This window comes from Pararge aegeria (genome assembly GCF_905163445.1).
Source record: "Pararge aegeria chromosome W unlocalized genomic scaffold, ilParAegt1.1 SUPER_W_unloc_4, whole genome shotgun sequence".
Classification (NCBI taxonomy): Eukaryota; Metazoa; Arthropoda; class Insecta; order Lepidoptera; family Nymphalidae; genus Pararge; species Pararge aegeria.
In genome coordinates, this window is record NW_024396990.1 from 415,964 (window position 1) to 428,079 (window position 12,116).

Below are 12,116 nucleotides of genomic sequence, written 5' to 3' on the forward strand. Positions count from 1 at the left end.
CAAGATAAGTCCTCCTTATAATTAACGGCACTATACAAAGATCACTTTCCATCACGTGTATAGGGGTTGATCTTATGTATCCTCCAATGATCCTCATAGACTGGTTTTGAATCTTATCTAACTTATACAAGTGGGTATTAGCACTGTTACTATACAGAAAGGAGCCATAATCTATCCTACTCCTTATTAATGTCAAATATAGTCTACGTAAATGCAAGGGATGTATCCCCCATCCAGACCCTGCCAGAACTTTAAGAACCTGTAAAAATTTTCCGGCTTTTGCACATGTTTCATTAATATGTTTCCCCCAGCGGAGTGACCTATCCAACCAAATACCCAAAATCAAAAGAGTTAGTGTTTAAAATTATACAACTTTAGGAAGTAACAGTTTCTACCCTTAGTAAAAGTTTGTTCACTGGCAATACAGTACAGCGTCGCTGGTACAGTTGCTTTCGAGTATTGTAGCAGTATACTTCAGTTAAATTGAATGTATATCCAAACCCTGTTTTAAAGCCTATAAACACTTCAACAGCCTAGACAGTAGATCTAAAAGGAACGTTTGTAAGTGGATAAAAATCAATACAGGATTTGCGACACTAAAACGATTGCAGTAAGAAGTTTTGTTTCGATACGCGAAATCGACTACGACTGCGAGCGTGCAAATGTGCTAAGGGTAAAAAGTCTTTCCCCATCAAATAAATAAATGAAAATATCATAATAATGTACTCAAGACTCCCCAGTAAACTGGTTAAAAGTAAAAGTCTTTTAAACTGTAATAAACCACATCCGAGCATGTTCACATTGAAATTGCCTGGTCTCCCCGTCCTCCCGTGTCAAACGGATGGTAACCCCTTTAGACCCTGACCTATTACCCCCATCTCTCCCATCCCCCTTAATTCTTAAATCTAGACAGATTACGAGTCTTAGAATATCTACGTCGAGTTTGTAAACACTTATTTTTCTTCAGTTAAAGGCAAATCCGCGTAACTATTACGCACCAACGCCAACATTAATAATCAATCAAATCCAACATATTCATTAAAATTAATTTTGGTCAGAACATTTCAATTATAAGTATAGGTATTAAAGAAAATGTAGATAGAGCGAAAGTACAATCTCATGTTAAATGTTTTTAAGGAGAAGTAGAAAGCTTCTGAAATCCATTGGTTGATATTATAGTGTATTCTTAAATCTAAGTAAAAAAAAAAAAAAAAAAAAATGCATTGATAACCTCTTCCTTTATTTGAAGTCGGTTAGAACTATGAAAGAAGAAATAACCTACCCTACCCAGTAATGCGGAAGCCACTTAGGAAGAATAAGTTAAAAGTAGTTAATAATTAGTATATACAGTGGCGTGCATTGCATATATGCAAATAAGCAGTGCATACCCTACCCTCAGGGTCTTAAAGAGCCTTCAGATAGGACCATTAAAGTTTTGTAATTAAAAAAACACTAAGTAAAAAATATATGAAAGCGCCATCTAGTAATGAGCGGCCAAACTTCTAGGTCAATTGTCGCTAGACAGGCGACAGCGCAACCAGCGCGCGCGAGGCGCATAGCGTACAAAATAAAATCTTTAGCGTATATCTCTAAAAGCGTATTTTAATTTTTAACCGTAAATGCTAAACATTTACCTTTTAAAACACGTAAAAATCTCATGTTATCTATTGCAGGGTAAATCAATTATTATGAATCACTCGACATATGACGCCCTCTACTGTTGCATAGAAATATCAAATAAAATAAGCACGCCCAAAGAAAGAATCGTTCTGCTAGATGTGTGCGTGCAAGTTAGTAGTGTGTGTCGTGTAATGTTATAATCGTGCGCTTGTACTTACAAGATTAGCATCGGTCTTGTGTGAACAGTTTCATTCATAAATTCTCTATTCTCTAATTACGTGTTTCATTTTTTCTATGAATAAAATGATTTGCTTGGTTTGTTATTGTTGTTAAAGGTCATTATTCTTTTTTTAGAATTAAAAACATTATTCACAAATGTAAATACCTTTTAGTGTCTTTTAAGAAAATTAAGGATCTAATATTATCGAATTAGTCTTTCGTTTTGAAAATAATCTATGAAACCAAACGCTGTCTCAATTTTGAAAAATGAATAATTTAGGTTTTCCAGGAATCATTGGAGAGTGAGAGAGTTAACAATAAATATGGTTTCTATTTATTGTTTACATATCAAAATAAAATAGCGTTCGTACCCATACTTACAAAAAATTAAAGACATATTTTGACTAATTTCGATTGCAATATTATCATTAGCATATTCGATCGCCATTATTGTTTACCTTCGAACAATGCTGTATGGCGTTGGTGATAAATAAACGGTTCAAGTGCATAAATTCAGTAACTTATAAAAGTTTGAGCAGTGATAGTTTAATGTGTTAAGGTTAATTTATAGTTTATTCATTCATTTTATAATGAAAGCATATTCGTGCGGTCTTTGTTTGGGTTCAGTGTGCCTGGAAAAAGTACTTAGAGAAAACTTTAATTTCTATCCCTACTTATATCGTAAAATTAGAAATCATTCGCAAAGGAAGGAGTGTACCAATGTTACAAATATCCCAAAAAAAGGTGATAAAGTAACGCGTATATTTAATAATAAATATTACGAAAACTATTCTTGGCTAAGCGGCTTTGTACACACCAATCGATTAATTTGCTTTCCTTTTGTTTTATTGTCCAATATACGTAAAGTGTGGAATGATAAAGGATATTGTGATCTTAATAATTTTCATAAAAACGCTAAAAACATGATATGTTGGAAAAATATTATCATCATCAGTGTGCTTAGAAAATGCTGCCGAATGGTGTGTCATAATTTTGTGACGTAAATCAGGGTATGTACTTTTATTCAATTAGCAGTAGATAGACGATAGTATTAAATCAATCAAAAATATAACTTTCGTAAAGTAATTTGATTATAAACCGACATACCTATCTAAAATCTAAATTTTAATTTTACTTTATGTTTGTGTTGAACACCTTGTGCATACCCTGGGTCCAAGGGCTATGCACGCCACTGAGTATATACCTTCAAAGAAGATAGCGGGCGTGTAGTTGTCCTGCGTAGTAGTCATACATAGCGCATGCCACGGATCGACCGAACCGTGCACGTACGCGACCCGACCGGCGGGTATGTTTAAACCACCGAACTCTTCATTAGTCCACTCAGCACACGCGTTCACAAACACAGAGTCAAATCTGTAACGAAGAGAAAATAATATTAAAAATTGTTCAATGTACATACTTGTTTCAGTGTTTATTTTATAACTTAAGCTTATTTAAGCGATTATTTATGAACTATTTATGAAATTTATAGCTAATAAATCTAATAGGTTGGGGAAAAAGTCTTTTCGCATTATAGTATGTATGAACATGTAATAAAATCTCTTTGGCTATACTATTTGTATCTGGCTGGTTTTGGTATCAAATTAGGAAAATGTGTGAAGATGAGTGAATCTAATGAAGAAATTCCTTTTTACCTTTTAAAATTTTACTACAAAAAAGGTAAAAATGCAACGCAAGCCGCGAAAAAAATTTGGGTTTAGCGTTTTCAATCCGGAAATTTTGATGTCAAAGATGCACCTCGCTCTGGTTAGGAGGAGCCCTATGACGGATATAATGGATGCCATTTTTGAAAAAGTGGACCAAGATGGGCAAATCAGTAGGTACAATGTAGCTGAAGAACTGGGAATTGACCACAAAACCATTTTTGACGGAGCTGATAAGAAGTGGATCATGACCGAACCATTTTTGAACTGGTGATGAGAAGTGGATCATGTACGACAAGAAAGTGCGAAAAAGGTCACGGTCAAAGGCCGATCAGGCTTCACAGACTGTGGCGAAACCCGGGTTAACTCGCAACAAGGTGACGCTGTGTGTGTAGTAGTAGGATTGGAAGGGCATTATTCATTATAAGCTGTTACCACCAGGCAGGATCATCAATTCTGAATTCTACTGCGAACAACTGATGAGATTAAAGCAAGAAGTTTAGAGAAAGCGGCCGGAATTAATCAACAGAAGAGGTGTGGTTTTTCATCATGATAACGCTAGACCTAACACATCTTTAGCCACTCAGCTAAAATTAAGATAGTTTGGCTGGGAGGTGGTAATGCATCCGCTGTATAGTCCTGACCTTACACCTTCAGATTTCCACCTGTTTCGGTCTCTTCAGAATTCTTTAGGCAGTGTCAGGTTAACATCACGAGAGGACTGCCAAAACTACTTGTCGCGGTTTTTTGATTTCAGAAACCCCAAAATTTCTATAGCAATGGGATTATGTCCCTACCTACCTATGCCTAATTTATGCAAAGGAAGAAAATAAATTCCAAAAACTTTTTAATGATGATAGTACTTCTAGAAAAAGAGGTAGTATTTAGATTTTATTACAACGTTCTACATAGATACTAGTTTGCGAAAAGACTATTATTCCCGCAACCCACTTTTCCGCAAATTTCTCCCTATATCACATTTCAATTTGTATGTCCACTTAAACTAACTTTATAACATTACTATCAGCAGGTGGATCAACTGAATTCCAAACTTTTTTCTCCAAAAGTGACAGATACTCTACATTCATAGCTTTTTGCCACCAGAGGAGTTTGATAACTTTATTGCCTACACATATGTTTGTGGCTTCTCAAAAATTCTGGTCTACATACCTATTTTATAATCGCCATATTTCGTCGGCGGTGTACCACGTGTACTGCGCATGGATCGGCAGCTGACAGACTCCTCTGTACTAGTCGCCACTTCCCCTCCAACTATAGCGCCGCCGACGTCTCGCGTCGTTTTTTCTCTCTTCCGCCTTTCCTCAGCAGAAGACTCGGCATCAGTAGAGGCCTGCTCTACCTCACTGTTGTTGCAGCAGTCATCGCCAGACTCACCATCTGTTAATTCATATAAAAATCATGTGATTTATTTATATTATATAAGACGAGAATTACGATATTCATCAATGTCAGCACATTTATTTTCAATAAAAAGTACATTAGGAATGTGCTTTTTACTATACAGAATAACCTTCCTTGGATTTATTTAATGGTTCTATAAATCGGTAACGCTGAATAACCGACAAAAATGCACAACTTTCTCTTAGCGTTCAATTTATTATGTAGACTAGACTGCGGGATTAATGAATAGGCAATGCATCCAAAAACAAAGGTTTCCTTTACAAATAGTGTGTCGGGACCACACTTCCTCAGTGTTGCTTCTGGTATTCAAATACATCTGCTGAGTACAATGCGGTAAGGTAAGCTGGTGAGCTGTTCCCTTCTTCTCTAGGAAACACTTAACACTGCCCCTATGGTAATTCAAAATCAAAACCAATGTTATCAAAACGCAGGCATTTTATATGTTACGCACTTACGTAATAATTATTTGATAAAGCAATCTTACACTTCACACATTTTCTTGAATAAATATCTAAAGTTTTGAAGAGAAAAATTATTAGTAGTAAGGGCGAGTAAGTACCTTGCATTTCCACAGCTGGAGTCTCTCATAGGGCTCCACACGTCACTATGGATGAGTTCCAAGGGTCGGCCAACACGTTTCGTAGATCTTTTCGGAGCCCGGGCCACAGGCTTTCCTTCCAGGCAGGCGCAAACTTGTTGAAATCTTCTTTGTCATCCTGAAATGAACATACCTTTAAGACAATGATACCCTAACCGTCTATGCCATAAATCAGTATTCATGTTAAGTATTATTAGACTTAACTAACTTTGCAATATTGACTTCCTGCGCTTGATGTAGGACAGTCATCGATTGCTCTTTTGCAAAACAAAACATTCATTCTATCAGTGACGTGCATAGAGGGTATGTAAAGTATATGCAAATGTTTATTTAATTTTCATTTTCATTAATTCTTCATTTTATATCATCTGCATACCCTGTACATAGCCTCAATGCACGCTACTGCATTCTATATACACCCACATAGATTAGCAGATATAACAGGCTGGTGTTGTATACTACAACTGTCATGGACAAAACACCCATCTACATTCATGATCACAACCATGCCTCTTTCACATAATTTAATAACAGAAAACAAATTTTGCAGACAACTACGGAACGTAAAAAACATTGTTTAAGGTTTTATCAAAGTTATTTATGCTGTTTACATGAATATCTGTAGAGCTCTCCAGTTTAGTCGCTCCATCATCACAAGTGATCATCCTTTTCCATCCATCACCACGGAAAGATCTGGAGCAGTCTTATTCCTAGCCAGGACTGCACGGACAATGTGATCAAAAGAGTTAGTGTTTAAAATTATACAACTTTAGGAAGTAACAGTTTCTACCCTTAGTAAAAGTTTGTTCACTGGCAATACAGTACAGCGTCGCTGGTACAGTTGCTTTCGAGTATTGTAGCAGTATACTTCAGTTAAATTGAATGTATATCCAAACCCTGTTTTAAAGCCTATAAACACTTCAACAGCCTAGACAGTAGATCTAAAAGGAACGTTTGTAAGTGGATAAAAATCAATACAGGATTTGCGACACTAAAACGATTGCAGTAAGAAGTTTTACTAAGACCGAAAGTTTTGTTTCGATACGTGAAATCGACTACGACTGCGAGCGTGCAAATGTGCTAAGGGTAAAAAGTCTTTCCCCATCAAATAAATAAATGAAAATATCATAATAATGTACTCAAGACTCCCCAGTAAACTGGTTAAAAGTAAAAGTCTTTTAAACTGTAATAAACCACATCCGAGCATGTTCACATTGAAATTGCCTGGTCTCCCCGTCCTCCCGTGTCAAACGGATGGTAACCCCTTTAGACCCTGACCTATTACCCCCATCTCTCCCATCCCCCTTAATTCTTAAATCTAGACAGATTACGAGTCTTAGAATATCTACGTCGAGTTTGTAAACACTTATTTTTCTTCAGTTAAAGGCAAATCCGCGTAACTATTACGCACCAACGCCAACATTAATAATCAATCAAATCCAACATATTCATTAAAATTAATTTTGGTCAGAACATTTCAATTATAAGTATAGGTATTAAAGAAAATGTAGATAGAGCGAAAGTACAATCTCATGTTAAATGTTTTTAAGGAGAAGTAGAAAGCTTCTGAAATCCATTGGTTGATATTATAGTGTATTCTTAAATCTAAGTAAAAAAAAAAAAAAAAATGCATTGATAACCTCTTCCTTTATTTGAAGTCGGTTAGAACTATGAAAGAAGAAATAACCTACCCTACCCAGTAATGCGGAAGCCACTTAGGAAGAATAAGTTAAAAGTAGTTAATAATTAGTATATACAGTGGCGTGCATTGCATATATGCAAATAAGCAGTGCATACCCTACCCTCAGGGTCTTAAAGAGCCTTCAGATAGGACCATTAAAGTTTTGTAATTAAAAAAACACTAAGTAAAAAATATATGAAAGCGCCATCTAGTAATGAGCGGCCAAACTTCTAGGTCAATTGTCGCTAGACAGGCGACAGCGCAACCAGCGCGCGCGAGGCGCATAGCGTACAAAATAAAATCTTTAGCGTATATCTCTAAAAGCGTATTTTAATTTTTAACCGTAAATGCTAAACATTTACCTTTTAAAACACGTAAAAATCTCATGTTATCTATTGCAGGGTAAATCAATTATTATGAATCACTCGACATATGACGCCCTCTACTGTTGCATAGAAATATCAAATAAAATAAGCACGCCCAAAGAAAGAATCGTTCTGCTAGATGTGTGCGTGCAAGTTAGTAGTGTGTGTCGTGTAATGTTATAATCGTGCGCTTGTACTTACAAGATTAGCATCGGTCTTGTGTGAACAGTTTCATTCATAAATTCTCTATTCTCTAATTACGTGTTTCATTTTTTCTATGAATAAAATGATTTGCTTGGTTTGTTATTGTTGTTAAAGGTCATTATTCTTTTTTTAGAATTAAAAACATTATTCACAAATGTAAATACCTTTTAGTGTCTTTTAAGAAAATTAAGGATCTAATATTATCGAATTAGTCTTTCGTTTTGAAAATAATCTATGAAACCAAACGCTGTCTCAATTTTGAAAAATGAATAATTTAGGTTTTCCAGGAATCATTGGAGAGTGAGAGAGTTAACAATAAATATGGTTTCTATTTATTGTTTACATATCAAAATAAAATAGCGTTCGTACCCATACTTACAAAAAATTAAAGACATATTTTGACTAATTTCGATTGCAATATTATCATTAGCATATTCGATCGCCATTATTGTTTACCTTCGAACAATGCTGTATGGCGTTGGTGATAAATAAACGGTTCAAGTGCATAAATTCAGTAACTTATAAAAGTTTGAGCAGTGATAGTTTAATGTGTTAAGGTTAATTTATAGTTTATTCATTCATTTTATAATGAAAGCATATTCGTGCGGTCTTTGTTTGGGTTCAGTGTGCCTGGAAAAAGTACTTAGAGAAAACTTTAATTTCTATCCCTACTTATATCGTAAAATTAGAAATCATTCGCAAAGGAAGGAGTGTACCAATGTTACAAATATCCCAAAAAAAGGTGATAAAGTAACGCGTATATTTAATAATAAATATTACGAAAACTATTCTTGGCTAAGCGGCTTTGTACACACCAATCGATTAATTTGCTTTCCTTTTGTTTTATTGTCCAATATACGTAAAGTGTGGAATGATAAAGGATATTGTGATCTTAATAATTTTCATAAAAACGCTAAAAACATGATATGTTGGAAAAATATTATCATCATCAGTGTGCTTAGAAAATGCTGCCGAATGGTGTGTCATAATTTTGTGACGTAAATCAGGGTATGTACTTTTATTCAATTAGCAGTAGATAGACGATAGTATTAAATCAATCAAAAATATAACTTTCGTAAAGTAATTTGATTATAAACCGACATACCTATCTAAAATCTAAATTTTAATTTTACTTTATGTTTGTGTTGAACACCTTGTGCATACCCTGGGTCCAAGGGCTATGCACGCCACTGAGTATATACCTTCAAAGAAGATAGCGGGCGTGTAGTTGTCCTGCGTAGTAGTCATACATAGCGCATGCCACGGATCGACCGAACCGTGCACGTACGCGACCCGACCGGCGGGTATGTTTAAACCACCGAACTCTTCATTAGTCCACTCAGCACACGCGTTCACAAACACAGAGTCAAATCTGTAACGAAGAGAAAATAATATTAAAAATTGTTCAATGTACATACTTGTTTCAGTGTTTATTTTATAACTTAAGCTTATTTAAGCGATTATTTATGAACTATTTATGAAATTTATAGCTAATAAATCTAATAGGTTGGGGAAAAAGTCTTTTCGCATTATAGTATGTATGAACATGTAATAAAATCTCTTTGGCTATACTATTTGTATCTGGCTGGTTTTGGTATCAAATTAGGAAAATGTGTGAAGATGAGTGAATCTAATGAAGAAATTCCATTTTACCTTTTAAAATTTTACTACAAAAAAGGTAAAAATGCAACGCAAGCCGCGAAAAAAATTTGGGTTTAGCGTTTTCAATCCGGAAATTTTGATGTCAAAGATGCACCTCGCTCTGGTTAGGAGGAGCCCTATGACGGATATAATGGATGCCATTTTTGAAAAAGTGGACCAAGATGGGCAAATCAGTAGGTACAATGTAGCTGAAGAACTGGGAATTGACCACAAAACCATTTTTGACGGAGCTGATAAGAAGTGGATCATGACCGAACCATTTTTGAACTGGTGATGAGAAGTGGATCATGTACGACAAGAAAGTGCGAAAAAGGTCACGGTCAAAGGCCGATCAGGCTTCACAGACTGTGGCGAAACCCGGGTTAACTCGCAACAAGGTGACGCTGTGTGTGTAGTAGTAGGATTGGAAGGGCATTATTCATTATAAGCTCTTACCACCAGGCAGGATCATCAATTCTGAATTCTACTGCGAACAACTGATGAGATTAAAGCAAGAAGTTTAGAGAAAGCGGCCGGAATTAATCAACAGAAGAGGTGTGGTTTTTCATCATGATAACGCTAGACCTAACACATCTTTAGCCACTCAGCTAAAATTAAGATAGTTTGGCTGGGAGGTGGTAATGCATCCGCTGTATAGTCCTGACCTTACACCTTCAGATTTCCACCTGTTTCGGTCTCTTCAGAATTCTTTAGGCAGTGTCAGGTTAACATCACGAGAGGACTGCCAAACTACTTGTCGCGGTTTTTTGATTTCAGAAACCCCAAAATTTCTATAGCAATGGGATTATTTCCCTACCTACCTATGCCTAATTTATGCAAAGGAAGAAAATAAATTCCAAAAACTTTTTAATGATGATAGTACTTCTAGAAAAAGAGGTAGTATTTAGATTTTATTACAACGTTCTACATAGATACTAGTTTGCGAAAAGACTATTATTCCCGCAAATTTCTCCCTATATCACATTTCAATTTGTATGTCCACTTAAACTAACTTTATAACATTACTATCAGCAGGTGGATCAACTGAATTCCAAACTTTTTTCTCCAAAAGTGACAGATACTCTACATTCATAGCTTTTTGCCACCAGAGGAGTTTGATAACTTTATTGCCTACACATATGTTTGTGGCTTCTCAAAAATTCTGGTCTACATACCTATTTTATAATCGCCATATTTCGTCGGCGGTGTACCACGTGTACTGCGCATGGATCGGCAGCTGACAGACTCCTCTGTACTAGTCGCCACTTCCCCTCCAACTATAGCGCCGCCGACGTCTCGCGTCGTTTTTTCTCTCTTCCGCCTTTCCTCAGCAGAAGACTCGGCATCAGTAGAGGCCTGCTCTACCTCACTGTTGTTGCAGCAGTCATCGCCAGACTCACCATCTGTTAATTCATATAAAAATCATGTGATTTATTTATATTATATAAGACGAGAATTACGATATTCATCAATGTCAGCACATTTATTTTCAATAAAAAGTACATTAGGAATGTGCTTTTTACTATACAGAATAACCTTCCTTGGATTTATTTAATGGTTCTATAAATCGGTAACGCTGAATAACCGACAAAAATGCACAACTTTCTCTTAGCGTTCAATTTATTATGTAGACTAGACTGCGGGATTAATGAATAGGCAATGCATCCAAAAACAAAGGTTTCCTTTACAAATAGTGTGTCGGGACCACACTTCCTCAGTGTTGCTTCTGGTATTCAAATACATCTGCTGAGTACAATGCGGTAAGGTAAGCTGGTGAGCTGTTCCCTTCTTCTCTAGGAAACACTTAACACTGCCCCTATGGTAATTCAAAATCAAAACCAATGTTATCAAAACGCAGGCATTTTATATGTTACGCACTTACGTAATAATTATTTGATAAAGCAATCTTACACTTCACACATTTTCTTGAATAAATATCTAAAGTTTTGAAGAGAAAAATTATTAGTAGTAAGGGCGAGTAAGTACCTTGCATTTCCACAGCTGGAGTCTCTCATAGGGCTCCACACGTCACTATGGATGAGTTCCAAGGGTCGGCCAACACGTTTCGTAGATCTTTTCGGAGCCCGGGCCACAGGCTTTCCTTCCAGGCAGGCGCAAACTTGTTGAAATCTTCTTTGTCATCCTGAAATGAACATACCTTTAAGACAATGATACCCTAACCGTCTATGCCATAAATCAGTATTCATGTTAAGTATTATTAGACTTAACTAACTTTGCAATATTGACTTCCTGCGCTTGATGTAGGACAGTCATCGATTGCTCTTTTGCAAAACAAAACATTCATTCTATCAGTGACGTGCATAGAGGGTATGTAAAGTATATGCAAATGTTTATTTAATTTTCATTTTCATTAATTCTTCATTTTATATCATCTGCATACCCTGTACATAGCCTCAATGCACGCTACTGCATTCTATATACACCCACATAGATTAGCAGATATAACAGGCTGGTGTTGTATACTACAACTGTCATGGACAAAACACCCATCTACATTCATGATCACAACCATGCCTCTTTCACATAATTTAATAACAGAAAACAAATTTTGCAGACAACTACGGAACGTAAAAAACATTGTTTAAGGTTTTATCAAAGTTATTTATGCTGTTTACATGAATATCTGTAGAGCTCTCCAGTTTAGTCGCTCCATCATCACAAGTGATCATCCTTTTCCATCC